This window comes from Hippopotamus amphibius, chromosome 1 (assembly GCF_030028045.1).
Source record: "Hippopotamus amphibius kiboko isolate mHipAmp2 chromosome 1, mHipAmp2.hap2, whole genome shotgun sequence".
In the NCBI taxonomy this organism is placed as follows: Eukaryota; Metazoa; Chordata; class Mammalia; order Artiodactyla; family Hippopotamidae; genus Hippopotamus; species Hippopotamus amphibius.
This window is the reverse complement of record NC_080186.1, coordinates 96,332,368-96,347,123: the sequence shown is the minus strand read 5'-3', so window position 1 is coordinate 96,347,123 and position 14,756 is coordinate 96,332,368. Positions and strand designations below refer to the sequence as shown.

The following is a 14,756-nucleotide window of genomic DNA, read 5'->3' as shown; positions in this document are numbered from 1 at the left end:
TGCTTCTTAGGAATCCTCTCATCTCTGTGTTTATCATCCTTGGAATTTGCTCCTGGATCCAACTGCGAGAGCAGTGATTCCAGGGTGCATGTACCACCCAATCACCCCCTACACACATACACACACACATTTCCAGTAGCAGACTGAAGTCCCCTGGGTCAGCATGGCTTCTTTCTTGCTGCCCTGGGGATCCCCTTATTTCCTTTGCCCTTGAGGTGTACACATCTTAGCTCAGCACCAGGTCTAGACATATTACAAGAGGAAGCCATGGGCCCAGGATCTTTCAGGAAAGGCAGGAGACATACTCTGTTCCTCTCTAGGAAGGCCAGCCTAGCCTCTCCTGGACTGTTTTTCTGCAGCTCCCAACTCCATTATGGACAGGACAGGTGGGGAGGGGGATGGCAAGACCTGATCAAAGGGCAGGGACCCCTCAAGTTCAGCAAGTGCTGCAACTTGGGTGTAGGCCACAGTCATGAACAGTCCTCAGGAGTCACAGTCTGTGCTAGAGTCTCACCCAGAAACAACTGCAGGCAGCCAAGTGTACCCAGCAGACCCAGAACAGCCCTACCCATCCCCCACCCTTACTCTACCAGCACCCCCTCTCCCCGATAGTACTGTTCTTACTCAGGCTTCCCCATTTAGGATCTCCCAGGGGAGACCTGAGGTCAGTCAAGTTGAGTCATGGGTCCTTCATAACCACATGGAAAGCCGTTGCCACTTTCATTTGTCTCCATGCCCCCCTCACACCAAGAAACAAGGACGGAAAGAGCAAGAATCACTTATGATTAAGCCCCATAAGGAAAGGGGCTGGGAACTAAATTTTAATGAGCATCTGCTACATGTCTAGCACTGGACTCAAAAATAAGCCTGCAGAAAAGGTGTCGCTGACATCCCTGCTTCACAACTGAAGAAACCAAGGCTTGGAAGGTAAAGGGACTTGCCCAAGGTCACCCCACACTGGCACATGGCAGAGCACTGAGCCAAGTTCTCACTGAAATCACAAGGCCTCCCCCCACCCCTGAACCTCTCTTCCAACCCCGCTCCCACCCAGCCCTGCTCACCTTCCCCATGGGGTCAGAGCTCCAGGACCCTGGCCCAGCAGCCAAACAGCCTGAGCGCTGAGTAGCTCACTCTGGAGACTTGCTCATCTCTGGTCAGTGACTCCAAAACACTGAGAGCTTGGGTCATTGCCACTCACAAGTCCTGGTAAAGAACTCCATTCAACTCACAAACAGCAGACACACAACTCTGTGTGTGACTCAGGCCGAACACACTCACTCCAATCAGAGCTGGTGGGCACAATTTGCCTTCTGCACTGAGTCACCCTCCAGGCTCAGATGCAGGGATTTGCTGAAATTCACCACCTACTTAGCCACAGCTGCTCCACTAGAGAAAAAGTCAGCAGAGGAGCTGAGCCTCTGATGGTCCCCATGCATGGGCCATGGCCAAGGACAAGCAGGTGTGACCTCAAAGCTCTTCCTGCTCAGGTGATGGGTCCACCTCACCACACCATGGGATAATGCAAGCACAGTGTGAGACAGGAGAAGCCCTCTGTTAACCTCCACACACTCTGACCTTATTCTTCAGACATCAGTTGGTAGGTCCACCACAGCATAACTAAAGTTTTGGTTGAATTTTGGGGGGAGCCATTACAGGATTTTCTTAGTCCCTGAAAGTTCCTATTAACAGGCAGGGGCAGTGCCTTCAAAAGAATCTTCCTTCTCTGCACCCCTGACTTATCTCCCCAATTCGGCCCCATCTGCCTCATACAGCTAATTTGCCCCAAAGGTAGCTCTGGTTTAGATATTTCCTAATTCAAAGGGTCCGTGAAAAATTTTCTCAAAGAACGAAAGAGGAATGGGAACGATTTTTTTTTTAACTCCCTATCACAGCGACTGGGTCCTGTAAGGTGAGTGGCCCCGGGATTTCTGAACACTTGCAGCCCTGACAGGGCTGTTTTAGCTTTAAAAGGAAAGAGGAAGAGGCCGCGCCCCTGCGGGAGCAGCCCTCCCTGGAGCACTGTAAGCATCGCTCGAGAGCACGGTGCCCACAGGTATAAATGTGGCAGAGGCCTCTCTCCTGAGGCGGCGCCCCCTCCAGACCAGCATCCCGCGCACGTCCCTCATCTCCGCTATTCCGTTCTCAGATGCGCTTCCCTCGAGGGAGGATGGCCACCCGGCTAGCTCCGAATTCAGCGAGGACCAGCCCCAAGATTGGGAATTAAACATTCATCTCGGGCGTGAGCGCTCTGCTTCTCTTGCCAATGTTACTGTCAAGGTCACGGGCCTGAAGCCGAGCGACTGGGACTGGGGTATCCGGTAGCGCAGGAGCTTCCCCGCGGGAACTGCGCCCTGGGCGCGCAGCTCCAGGAGGCGCTTCTGGCCGGGCCTCCTCCCCGGTCCACCGCAGGCGCTTGCCTCTGTATCTCTGCCCGATCACCTCCGGAGTTCTTGGGCCCTCCTGAGCCCCGGAAGCTGGAGCCCGGTGTCCAACCCGTGAGCTCGGCGTAAGGCACCCCCGGAGCGTCCGAGGAGCGCGGGCCCCCGGGCTCCGTTGCCAGGCAACCGCGGCTGTAGTGGCGGGAGGCGCCCCCGGCCCTCGCAGGGCTTGGCTGATACCCGGGCAGCGCCGCCTCGCACGTCGGCCCTTAGGCCTCCCTGGCTAGGGCGGGGCCGGAATAGCTGAAGTTCCGATGGCTGGTCCCGTATAAAGCTAAGCGGGGCGCGGCCGGCGACTCACCTGTCCCGCGTGGGCCGTCCCGCGGTCTCGGCCCCTGCACTCCTACCGAGCAGCTGCGGTCCCCGACGGATTGCGGGCGCACAGCCCCTCCCACGAACAGTCCGAGTGTGGCGGCGACGGGCCCCGGCCGGGGCTGGGAGGGCACCCGGAGCCGCACGCCGGCGCACGCGACTCCGCTCGCTCCTCTCTCCCTCCCTCGCCGCCGGCCCCGGCCCGGCTGCCGCCCGCGGTGTACTCGGGCCTCGGGGGAGGGGTCCTCGAATCCAGGTCCCGCGGCGGAGGGAGCGCGTGAGGATGCAGGCGCCGGGGCCGAGTGTCACCCTCCCTGCGCCCTGGCCGTGCCGGCTCTGCGGAGCGGAACGGAGCGGGGCGGAGCGCAGCGCAGCGCGCACTGTTCCCTCGCTTTGCAAAAGGCCACCCTGGCGGCGGGGCGCCGTGACGCAGGCTTGACTCACTCACCGGCCCGCGTCAACGCGAGGCTGTGGGGCTGCGAGCGTGGCGCTGATGGACGACGCAGGCAGAGAGGGTGTGCAGGGAGTGGGAGGGGGCTGCCCCGGGAGCAGTCTCTTGAACCCCTGGCCAAGAGACTCAGATTCTGGAGTAGCATTACCAGGTTCTGCCCTCAAAGAGGAATGGGGGCCTCGTGGCCAAAGGCTTCCTGAGCCCTGGACCTCACTTCCTTCATTTTTCCAGGCCCATCTCTTTCAGTCGCCTGGTATGGAACGAACTCAACCCCAGCCAAAGTGGTTATCCCCCTGCCCTAGCCACTCCCACTTCCATGCCTTGGTTCACTCTCTTCTCCTCACTTTTCCACTCCACTGTCCTTCCCTCCTACCATTCTGCAAGACCCTTCCCTGTGCCATTCAACTCCTTGATACATCACTCATCCACTGAGCTCCTACTGTATGCCAGGGGCTGCAGGAGTTGTGAAGATCACCGCTCTGGGAGATGAGGGCATGGAACTTCGGGGAGAGGCAGAGTGGGGTTTACCCAGGAAGCCACAATTCAAGACAGAAGGATGGGAGGACCTAACCAGATGAGTAAAGTGAGTGAAGGGAGAGTGACTGAGCTCTGGGCAGGCCTTATGAAGGCCACGTTCCTGGCCACAAAGGATGGACAGGGTTTCAATGGAAAGGAGGAGGGATGACCTTTGTGGAGGGGACAGCATGATAAGGGCAAGGATGCAAGAGAGTGGAGAAGGTGTGCTGTCGGGATGGCCGCATGAGCTGGAGCAGGGGTGGGCTGAGAGGAGGTGCAGTCAGGAAGGTAGGAGCCATCCCTCAGGGCTTTGGAGGGCTATGTGGGGAGTCTGGATGAGTTATCTCAGCTCTGGAGGACACTAAGGGGACCTTGGCATTAGTGGTCGGTGTCTGGGAGGAATGGGAGGTGGAGGCTGTACCAGTTGCTCTACTGAAAGGAAATAGGACCATTGTCGTGAATTCTGAAGGCTCTGAGATTTCACCTTTGAATCTACCATGAGACTTCTGGGCCAGAGACAAAGGACTTTCGTACTCATAGCACAGCATGTGGCATAAGCTTAACATGCAAGTTAATTTCTCTAACCTCCAAGTCCCATGGGAGGGACACACGGCTGGGCCCAGGTGATACTGCACATGCTGAGGAACTCCACGCTTAGGAAACCCCAGTCTTTTACAATGGGCTACCAACCTGCCAACTTTGCCCCCAAGGGAGACATTATCTTTATTATACTGGATAACAAACAAACCTGTCCTCCACTGGGGAAGACACTATCTCTATTTTCAAGGCTGTTTGCCATGCAAACCTCCTCAAAAAGATAGTCTGGAACAAAAAGCCATCAGTGCCTCTACCCACAAGACTTGTGGAAACTTGAGTCACACATGGAGAATTATCTTCTGATAGACATTTATCTCTTCTTTCAACCACTACCTGGTGTTAGCCTAGTGTTTGCCTGATGCTATTCTAGGTCCCGAGGGTACGGCAGAAAACAAGACAGATTAAGGATCCCTGCCCTTGTGGAGCTTCCACCCTGGTGGATCCTGCCAGCGATGCAGAGCAGAGTGGAGGGGCATGGCAGGCAGTAGCAAGTGATACAGGAGGCTTGACAGAGGTAAACCAATGGAATGTGATGACTGACCTGGTATAGGAGAGAAAAGGGGAAAGAGTCCAAGACAGGAGGTTGTAAGGCAGAGAACTTGAAGGTGGTGCAGTGAGGGGAAAAGGGAAGGACTTTGGAATCATACAGACCTAATTTTTCATCTTGACTGCTATTTACTAGAAACTTTGAGGAAGTTATGTAACCTCTATGTTTCCACATCTGTAAAATGGATAACACATACCCCATAAAGTTAAAATGGTGAGGAGATGATTCCTTTAAAATATCTGGTATCACACCTGATATAACATGCCTAATAAATTACTGTTATTAGTGGCATTACCGAGTAATTGTATTGTTATTAACCAAGATAAGAAATCTAGAAAGAGAAGCAGATGTGGGGAGCACTGGGGAAGAAAGTAATGAAATAATGGATTTGAAGCATCCGGGGACATCGAGCCATAACCAGAAGATGTCCTTGCCTCTCTGCCTTTGTAGCACGTCTACCCAGTAAAACCCTAACCTTGAATGAACTCAATACTTGGTTTCTCTAGGTCAAGTTCTATAGAGAAAAACACCACAGGGGTACATGGGCCTCCCTCAGACTCCGTGGTCTCCAACCTCAGGCGGGCTGCTCCTGCTGCCTGATGACCTTCCTATGGCTCCCTGGTCGACTTACATCCCCACTCTGATGAAGGCCACTCCAACCTTCTCCACGCTCTTCGAACACCCTGCCCAATAACCCTAACCCAGACCCTAACTCTTTCTCACTCCCTCACAAAATCTACCACTAAATCCTGGAGATTTTATCTCCTAAGTACCTCTAGAATCTGGCCAGTTCTCTTTAATTCTGCTGCCACAACCCTAGCCAGGCAACAATCACCACCCAAGTGAACTCTCACAATCACCTCCTGACTCCGACTTCAGTCCCATTGCCTTTTCTCCACGTAGCAGTGAGCATGATCTTTTAGAAGCACAGACCCTTCTCCACCTTGCAGACTTTTGCCTACATCTTTAACGTGTCCTTCAAGGCCCCTCGTCATCTCCAGTCTCATTTCACGTCCCTCTCCCCACGGCCTTCCCTGCTGCCCACTACCTACATGACCTTCTCAGCTCTCCTGCTCACCCTCTCCTTCCTGACTCAGCCTTCAGTGCCTGTGCCCTATCTGCCGACAGCTGCTACATCCCGCTCCTCTTCCCTTGCTCCCCATCCACTCCCCCACAGAGTGCACCTCGAATCCTACTTCTTCATGCCTCTCCTGACCTGGAGAAGAATCCAGTCCACCTCCCAGGTGGACATGGCTTCTCCTTTGTGACCCTCATCATGATTGTAACTGAGGACCTGGTGGTGTAACTGGGGGCTGAGCGATGGTCTCCTTGGCTGGGGTGGAAGCTCCACGGGGCAGAGACCATCTTCAACACAGAGTGGACGCTTCATGAAGATTTGCTGAAAAAACAAAGCGTGGTTAGAAATATGGGCATAAAGTCCAAGAAGGAGGGTGGAGATGCAGCCTGGGGTCATAAGCATAACGGGGGTGGTTAAGTGGAGGAAAAGATGGCAGAGAAAGTATGTGGAAGACAGTCAAGAGGACAGAATTTGGGGGGTGCAGCGCGGTGCTTATTGCTAAGGGGCAGGAGGATCAAGAAGGGTCAAGAAAGAAGACAGAGAGGAGGAGTCAAGAGGTGAGAGGACAATGTCTATCACAGAAGAGAGAACTTTGCGCTTAAAAGCTTGGCCCCTGCAGTGGAGGTGCCAGCATTCATAGCACACCCCCTTATGACTAGCTTGGAAACTCTCAGGGCCAAGCGTCCTCATCTGTGACGTACGGAGAATAATAGTACCCCCTCATAGGATACTGAGCATTAAATGAGATTTTTTTCCCCCAAGTAAAGTATTTCTAACAGCAGCCTGGTGCACAGGGAGGACTCAGTACATGTAACTGCTGCTGTGTTGAGATGACGATGGTGGTGGTGTTGGTGGTGGTGACGATGATACACAGTGAGCAGCTGGGCCAGGGGCTTGGAAAGGGGGTGCTCCAGGCAGAGCTCTTTGTCCTGGGGTCCCGTGCAGAAGGAACAACGCCTGGAGCTCTGCCTTGCAAACCAGGCCATCCAGGAGGTCACCGTTCAAACGAGTCACGTGTTAAGGAGGGAGCATCAGGAACCTGAACGGGGAAGGGACTTCGCTGGGCAGAGTCAGGACATGCAGGCAGCGGTCCCTCCTCTCTTGGCTCACCTGGTGCCAACTTTGAAGGACGGCAGCCCCTCATACAGCTCTGAGCACACCTGCTCTTGTCTACAGGCAGCGGTCTGGTCTTCAAATCCAACTACATTGTATTGGGTTGGCCGAAAAGTCCATCTGGATATTTCCAAAACATCTTATGGGAAAACCCGGACAAACTTTTTGGCCAACCCAATATTTGGGGAGAGCTAGTCCATGTCAGGCACTGTACTAAGCTCAGTAGCTCATGGCTGAATTCAGAGGCAGGGTTTTTACAGCCAGTCAAGGATAACTTGGAAGGTGTTAGGAGCTAAGCAACTTTCCTCTGCCTAAGCCAGAACCTAACAAAAGGCCCAAAGCAGCCCCAGATGGGATAAGAACTTCATCTTATGTCTGTAAGAGGAAGCAAATGTTTCCTGAAGCAGCAAAAGAGGGACTTTGTTAGCACCCAGGGGTTACGTTCAGTTCAGTTTTTGCTCTGAGTATTATGGCGCTTAGAAAAGGGAACAGGATTCTATCTCTTACCCTCAACCCTCTCTTTCTTTGCTTGGCTTGCACAATATATATACATACATACATATATATGTATATATATGTATATATATACACACACACACATATATATGATTCATGTACGAATCTTTGTAGAAACAGCACAGACAGATGATTTCACTCCCTTTTACATTTCTGTTTCATCTCAAAATCCATCCTTCTCAGTTCCATCAGAGTTTATATGAAAAACAACTGGAGTTTTAGTTTATTTTAAGCTATAAATATGAAGCAGAAATGTGAAATGCTGCTAAAGCAGCTACTGTAAGTTTGAGCTGCACTAATAGAATTATCATTTTCAGATGAAAGGATGGTTATAACCAGTCTATCTAGCTTCCTCTCTGGAGCTAGAGGATCCCTCTAAAGAAATAGAGAACAACCAGAGACAAGCTTGTGAAGAAATTTACTATGTCCCCAGCCTCACAGACCTAGGTCTGGATCCAGCCAGGCCATTTAGAAGCTGTGGGCTTAGGGGACAAGTGAGAGATAAAGCCAGAAGGCAAGTTGGATTTGCTAATGTGGAGGCCTGACATGCTAGGCTAAAAAGGCATCTACTTATGTCAGAAGGTAATAGAGAGCCACTGAAAGTTTTTGAGCATGATAGTGAGATTATAGGGATGACTTCCTATCTAGACTTAAACGGAAGGTGGCAACCCAGAGCCCTTCAGAAGCATTCCTGCTCCCTGAGAGGAGAGAGCAATTTCTATTCCCAGGTTCCACCTCACAGAAGCTCTGAGTCTCTTCATTCTTGACCTTAATGCCTCAGGCTGTAAAGTGGAAGCCTCACTTTTGGGTCTGAGAGAACCCCAGCTGTGAACAGGGTCAGGGAAATGCAAAGAGGGAGAGAGGCAGTGAGAAGTCTGAGGCCCAGGAGGACCAAGGGGGCCTCCAGATTTTTTCCTGCACCTGCCACCTCTTTCTCCCCAGGTGTGACTCAGGGGAGCCTGTGAACCGCTTGGTTTCTCGCCTCCCCCGGCATCAGCTTCATGAGGTGGTCATGTGCGGTGCTGGAGCAGCGGAATGGACAGCTCTTCACAGGAACAAGAGGCACCGTGCAAAGGTAGTCCAGGCCTCAGTGCCCAGCTCCAAAGGCAGCCTGACCTTCTGCTTATTGGGACTCAGTGGCCTAGAAGGCTGTCCCCAGAGCAGCTGAGTCCATAGGGCCTGTATCAAGCAGGGTAGGTGCCTCAGCTAAACATACCCCTGAATAAACATCCAGAACACAAATCAAAACCCACCTGTGGGATGAGTTATTCTAAAGGACCCTTCACGTGACAAAAGGACTTGCCTTGATCTCTTTCTCTGAGACAGTGTGATGTATACAGTCAGATAAACTCAGGTTCTGATCCAACACTGCCTTGCCAGGTGACCTTTGACAAACTGCTTAATATCTCTGACATACAGATGCTTTATCTGGAAAATGGAAACAATCTGTTCTCTAACCTCATGGGGTCATTGTAAGGATTAAATGAGATAAAACCCTGTTTAAACTCAAGGCAATATTCCCACTGTTGCTATCAGCTCATAAGATGTATTCAATGCTACTCTAAGCATCTTACACCTATTAACTCATTGAATGATTAAATAGCCCATTTACCCTGGAGGTTTTAAAATATAATGTGCTTTCTTTCCTTAAAATCTGAAAACTTCATTTAAAAAATAACTCACATTCCACTATTGGGCATATATCCTGAGAAAAACCATAATTCAAAAAGATACATGTACCCCGATGTTCGTTGCAGCACTGTTTACAACAGCCAGGCCATGGAAGCAACCTAAATGTCCATTGACAGATGAATGGATAAAGAAGATGTGGAACATATATACAATGGAAAACTACTCAGCCATATAAAGGAATGAAATTGAGTCATTATCCATGGATGGACCTTAGAGACTGCCATACAGAGTGAAGTAAGTCAGAAAGAGAAAAGCAAACACCGTGTATTAACACACACATATACATGGAATCTAGAAAAATGGTACCAATGAACCTAGTGGCAGGGCAGGAATAGAGACTTAGATGTAGAGAACAGACTTGTGGATGAGGGCGAAAGGGAGGCTGGGACAAATTGAGAGAGTAGCATTGACAGATATACACTACAATATGTAAAATAGATAGCTAGTGGGAAGCTGCTATATAGAACAGGGAGATCAGCTTGTGCTCTGTGATGACCTAGAGGGGTGGGATGGGGAGGGTGTGAGGGAGCCTCAAGAGGGAGGGGATATGGGGATATACATATAGCTGATTCACTTTGTTGTACAGCAGAAACTAACACAACATTGTAAAGAAATTATAATCCAATAAAGATGTAAAAAAAAATAACTCACAACTTAAAACTTAATATAATTCAGTAAGTGATTGGCTGCAAAATTAACATGTAAGATATCTATAACCTTCAGATCTACAGCAACCCGTAAAAAGATATAAGAAATGCTTGTTACAATAGCAACAACAAAAAAGAAAAATACTTAGAAATAAACTTTAAAAGATGTGTAGAAAGCTCCTGAATGCCACTGAGAACCCCAAAAGGATGTCTGAACATAAGGAAAGAAACAACATGTTCTTAGATTGGAAGACAAAATGTAATGAACACATTAATTCTCTAAATTAATCTGCATTTTAAAATGATCTCCATGAAAATAACAAAGGGGTTTTATTTTTCTTTTTAACTAAGCAAGCTGATTCTAAGCTTCATCTGAAAAAAGAAACCAGCAAAAGTATCCAGGGAAATTATAAAGGAGAGTAATAGGTGTGGTATGGGAATTTACCAGGTGGTAAAACACAGTATAAAGCTACGAGTTTAAAGTCACATGGCCCTAGTTATGAGAAATGCACGAGGCAGAACATAGTCCAGAAATAAACCCAGATTCAGTCATTTAGAATATAATAAAGATGACATTTCAAATGAGTAGGGGGAAGGTGGATTTTTAATGGACCGTATTGGTTTGGCCAACTGAAAAAAAGGAAATTTGAATCCCTGCCTTACTCCTAATACCCATACACATTGTAGATGTGTTGAGATTAATAAATGAAAGGAAAAAAATGTCATTGAAGGCATCAAAAGCAACACTTAGAAGGTTATTTACAGCCTTAAATAAGTATATTAGAAAAGAAGAAAGAGAGAAAAATCAGTAAAGCAACCCACCAACTCAAGAACTTAGGAAAACAGACCCAAAGAAAACAGAAGAAAGGAAATGATAAAGACAATGTAGAAACTGATGAACTAGGCAAGCAAATGTACACTAGAGAGGCTCTTCAAAGTCAGAAGTTTGTCCTTTGAAAAGTCTAATTTTTAATGAAACCTGAAAGTACTAAAAGAAAGCATGGAAAAAAGTTGTCACAATGTGGGGTAGGGAAGACCTTTCTAAGTCTGATACAATCACTGGCACTCCCTTTACCTTCTCCTGCTCTGTTGTTCTCCATATCACTTCTCACATCTGGCACTCAATTCACATTCACATTTATTTGCTTGTTGTCTGCTCCTAACTAGACAGACAAACTCTGTATTCCTTAGAACAGAGCCTTGAACAGTCCTGCCACACAGTGGGTGTGGAGCAATATCTGTGGAGTGACTGTTTAAAAAGTGGGGGAGGTATTTGTTTAATACACAAAGAGTTCCTAAAAATCTGTAAGAAAAGGAGGAAAGGATATGAATAGAAAGTTCATAGAAAATAAAATACAAGTGGCTCCTACCCATATATGAGGGCGAGTCAAAAATTATCCACACTATGGCTGTAAAAATTCTACGGCAAAAGTACAGATAATTTTTGACTTACCCTCATAAAAAGACGTTTAGTTTCATTCATAATAGAAGAAATGCACATTGAAAAATGAGATACCATATTTCACCTATTATGTTAGTAAATAATTTTTTTTTAAAAAAAGAAGGTTGATAACACACATGTTGCTAGTGGGAGAAGAGTTAAATTGTACAATCTCTGTGGAAGATAATTAGACCATATTTATCAAAATTACAAAGATGCATCCCAGTGCCCATTAGGCCATTATTTGTCAAAATTATGAAAGCACACACTCATTTTGCATATGTGTTTGTTTAAAGACATTCATCTAAAGATACTCCTTCAGCAGTATTTGTAATTTAAAAAATGGAAACTATTTAAATATCTATCAACAAGGAACTATTTACATAATTTATGGTACCTCCACACAATCAAATTTTTTACAGCCATTAAAATGAACAAGTCTGCTCTATGTTTTGATTGGGAAACATCTGCAAAATGTGTTGTTAAATGAAAAAAAGATGCAGGACAGTGTGGAGGGGGTATGACCATTTGTGTATGCTGCACATACTTGTAGAGGCATAAAATATTTCTGGAGTGATACATAAGAAACTGATAATAGTGCATGCCTCTAGGGCGAGCGTGGCTGGGGCAGGCATGGGAGAAAGACTGACTTTTCACCTTTTGAATTTTATACCTTATGTCTGTTCCGTGTCAATTTAGTATATCCATATCTGCTTCTATAATGCACATGAGATCTCTAGAAAGGGAACATCTGAAACTGGCCACGGTGAGTTCCTCTACGGAAGGAAACTGGGGGCTGGAGGGACCTGGGAACTGAAACTTGGCATTGAACTTTTGTTTTATTTTGTTTTAATTTTCTTGACCATGGACATGTATTACGTGCTCATTAAAATAGCAAAATGCAGGACTTCCCTGGTGGCGCAGTGGTTAAGAATCCGCCTGCCGATGCAGGGGACACGGGTTCAAGCCCTGCCCCAGGAAGATCCCACATGACACGGAGAAACGAAGCCCGTGCACCACAACTACTGAGCCTACGAACCTAGAGCCTGTGCTCCACAGCAAGAGAAGCCACGGGATTGAGAAGCCTGCGCACCACAACGAAGAATAGCTCCCGCTCACCACTACTAGAGAAAGGCAGCGTGCAGCAACGAAGACCTAATGCAGCCAAAAGAATGGATAAATAAATAAATAATAATCTTAAAAAAAAAAGGAAAATGCATTTCTCCTTGCTCCTCTAGACTGCCAATGCCTGCTGTGCTCTCCCCTGCCCTTGCCTCCCCTCCACGCCCCTCCGCTGAGGCTCGCTCCGCCTTCTCCACAGCAGGGCACAGTAGGAAGGGTGGGGACTGTGGAATCAGATAGGTTGGGGTTCTCGTTCTGACTCGAAGCTTCCTCGTCCCCATCTGTAAAGTGGGGATAATGGCAATGTGTTCTAGGGCACGTGAGTGAGTGCTCGATAAACAATGGTTCCCGCTAGTGTGAACTTGCTTTTTCAGAACACAGCTGTAACACTCACGAAGCCTGGGTGGCCGAAACCCTCCTCCCTTTGGCAGCTATCCCCAAACTTTGAAGGAAGAAAGATGTGGCTAAGGCTTTGAGCAATGACAGTATCTTATAATATTTATGAAAAGCAACAAGGACATTCTTCTGGTTTGTGTTTGGGGTGGGGCGGGGGGTAAAGGAGGGTGTCCCAAATTGCCCACATGCCTGGCATCCTGGAGCCCCGAACTCCCAGCCTGAGAGGAAGCCTTGTTCAATGTAAACAGAAGGGAGGAGGGTCTGCTCTAGTAGGAGCAGCATCAGCTGGGTGTGAGGTGGGGAGGGGAGTGTGCCAGGAGACAAGAGGAAGGGTGAGGGCTCTTTGCACCCCCAGACCTGGGGAGGGAGAATCAGGTGCAAAACCTGCCTCGCCCCAGGGCCAGGATGAAGCTTCCAGTCCCAGAGTCAAATATAGATCCATTTCCATAAAAGCACCAGCCTGCTTCTATAAATACCTCAGCCAGTTTTCCCGGGTTCTCATGTGACTTTGATGCCTACCTCGTCTGCAGGGATCCGTCTCCATGGTGACCAGGCCATGTGACCAGCCCCTCTTCATTCATGGCAGGTTGCCGCATTCCGGGTTGGGGGTGGGGTGGTGAAGGGGGCTGGAGGGAGGGCTAAGGAGAGGGAGGACAGGGATGAACAATGAATAAAGATAAAGTGTCTAGTCTTGGGGGAAACTGCAGAGTTCCAGCCTTACTGGAAGGATACGCTGACAGAATTATTGATTTCCCCAGGCTGGCTGTCAGAGGGGGAGCATTTGTATTTGCGAAGCAATAGACATCTTTGCCTCTGAGTCAGAGAAGCAAACGTTCAGAGCTGTAAGGCACCTTAACAACCCTCGAAGACTATTACCGTCCCCTTGTTGTCAGATGAGGGTAACCAGGCCCAGCAAGGTCAAGGGACTTGCCCAAGGTCATGCAGCCAGTCAGTTGAAAACTGGGGCAGGGATCAGCGCGTGTGTCCTTAGCAGGCTCCTCCCCACCTCCCTGGGGCTCTGCTCTGGGCTGGGGACTGCGAGGGACCACTGAGATACAAGTGCAACTCTGGTGAGTGGGGATTTCGGTACCTTGGCTCCCAGGTTATCCCATCTGGCTAGACTCAGAGGTCCCCCAAGGGAGGGGGAAAACAGAACTTACTTATTCTGTGCCAAGACTCGGCCCTGGCCCCTTGGCTGATACACGTGGAGAGAGTGGCTAATAAATCTTGAGAAGCCCTACAGTGTAGAGCAAAGCCAGATGTCATCCACGGTAATCTGTGGAGATCTTTTTTTGATCAGAATGTCCCAGATCTGCCCCCATCCAGCTGAATCCCTTAAATATCACCAAGTCCTTTGCGCTTCCTTGCTTGGTGCTGGGGATGAGATGAAAAGGCAGGAAAGGACTCTTCGTGCCCTCACAGAGCTGCCCTGCTTAGGTACACATGGATAAGTGAATAGAAGAGAATCTTGTTAACCAGCAGCTGTGCTCTGGGGACATTCAGGTCTGGAAGTAGCGTTGAGCCACAGAAGTCAGGGAGGGCTTCCTGGAGGAAGAGAGGGGAGGACATAGCCAGGCAGGCAGATGAGGAGGAGCATTCTCAGGGGATACTGGGTGCTGGGACAGGACCTGGGGAGGGGGACAGTGCTCTGACTGAGGTGGGCTGAGGAGGAAATGCTGGCCACGTCTTGGGATAGGACACTGTCAACCGCAGACCTGATTCACATGGTTCAATCCCAAGGGCTCAAGCCGCCAGCAGTGGAGGGTCCAGGGGGAGGTGGATTCAGAGACGATAAAGAAACAGGTGCATTGATGTATTCTTGAAGGAGACAGAAAAGAAAAACAAACATCAGCACAGGGCTGCACCTCTCAGCACCAGCCACGGGCTCTG

The 14,756-nt window shown here is 49.1% G+C and overlaps 1 protein-coding gene across 2 annotated transcripts in view; it reads right to left on the bottom strand.

The window, feature by feature from the left end:
* The window catches only part of SLC6A17 (solute carrier family 6 member 17), a 49,681-nt gene extending 46,634 nt beyond the window's left edge, over positions 1 to 3,047 (bottom strand). For both annotated transcript variants that reach the window (XM_057729163.1, XM_057729232.1), the window contains exon 1: positions 2,740 to 3,047. The gene's annotated coding sequence lies outside the window, so the exon portion shown is untranslated. The remainder of the gene's footprint in view (positions 1 to 2,739) is intronic.
* Positions 3,048 to 14,756: the final 11,709 nt, after the last annotated feature.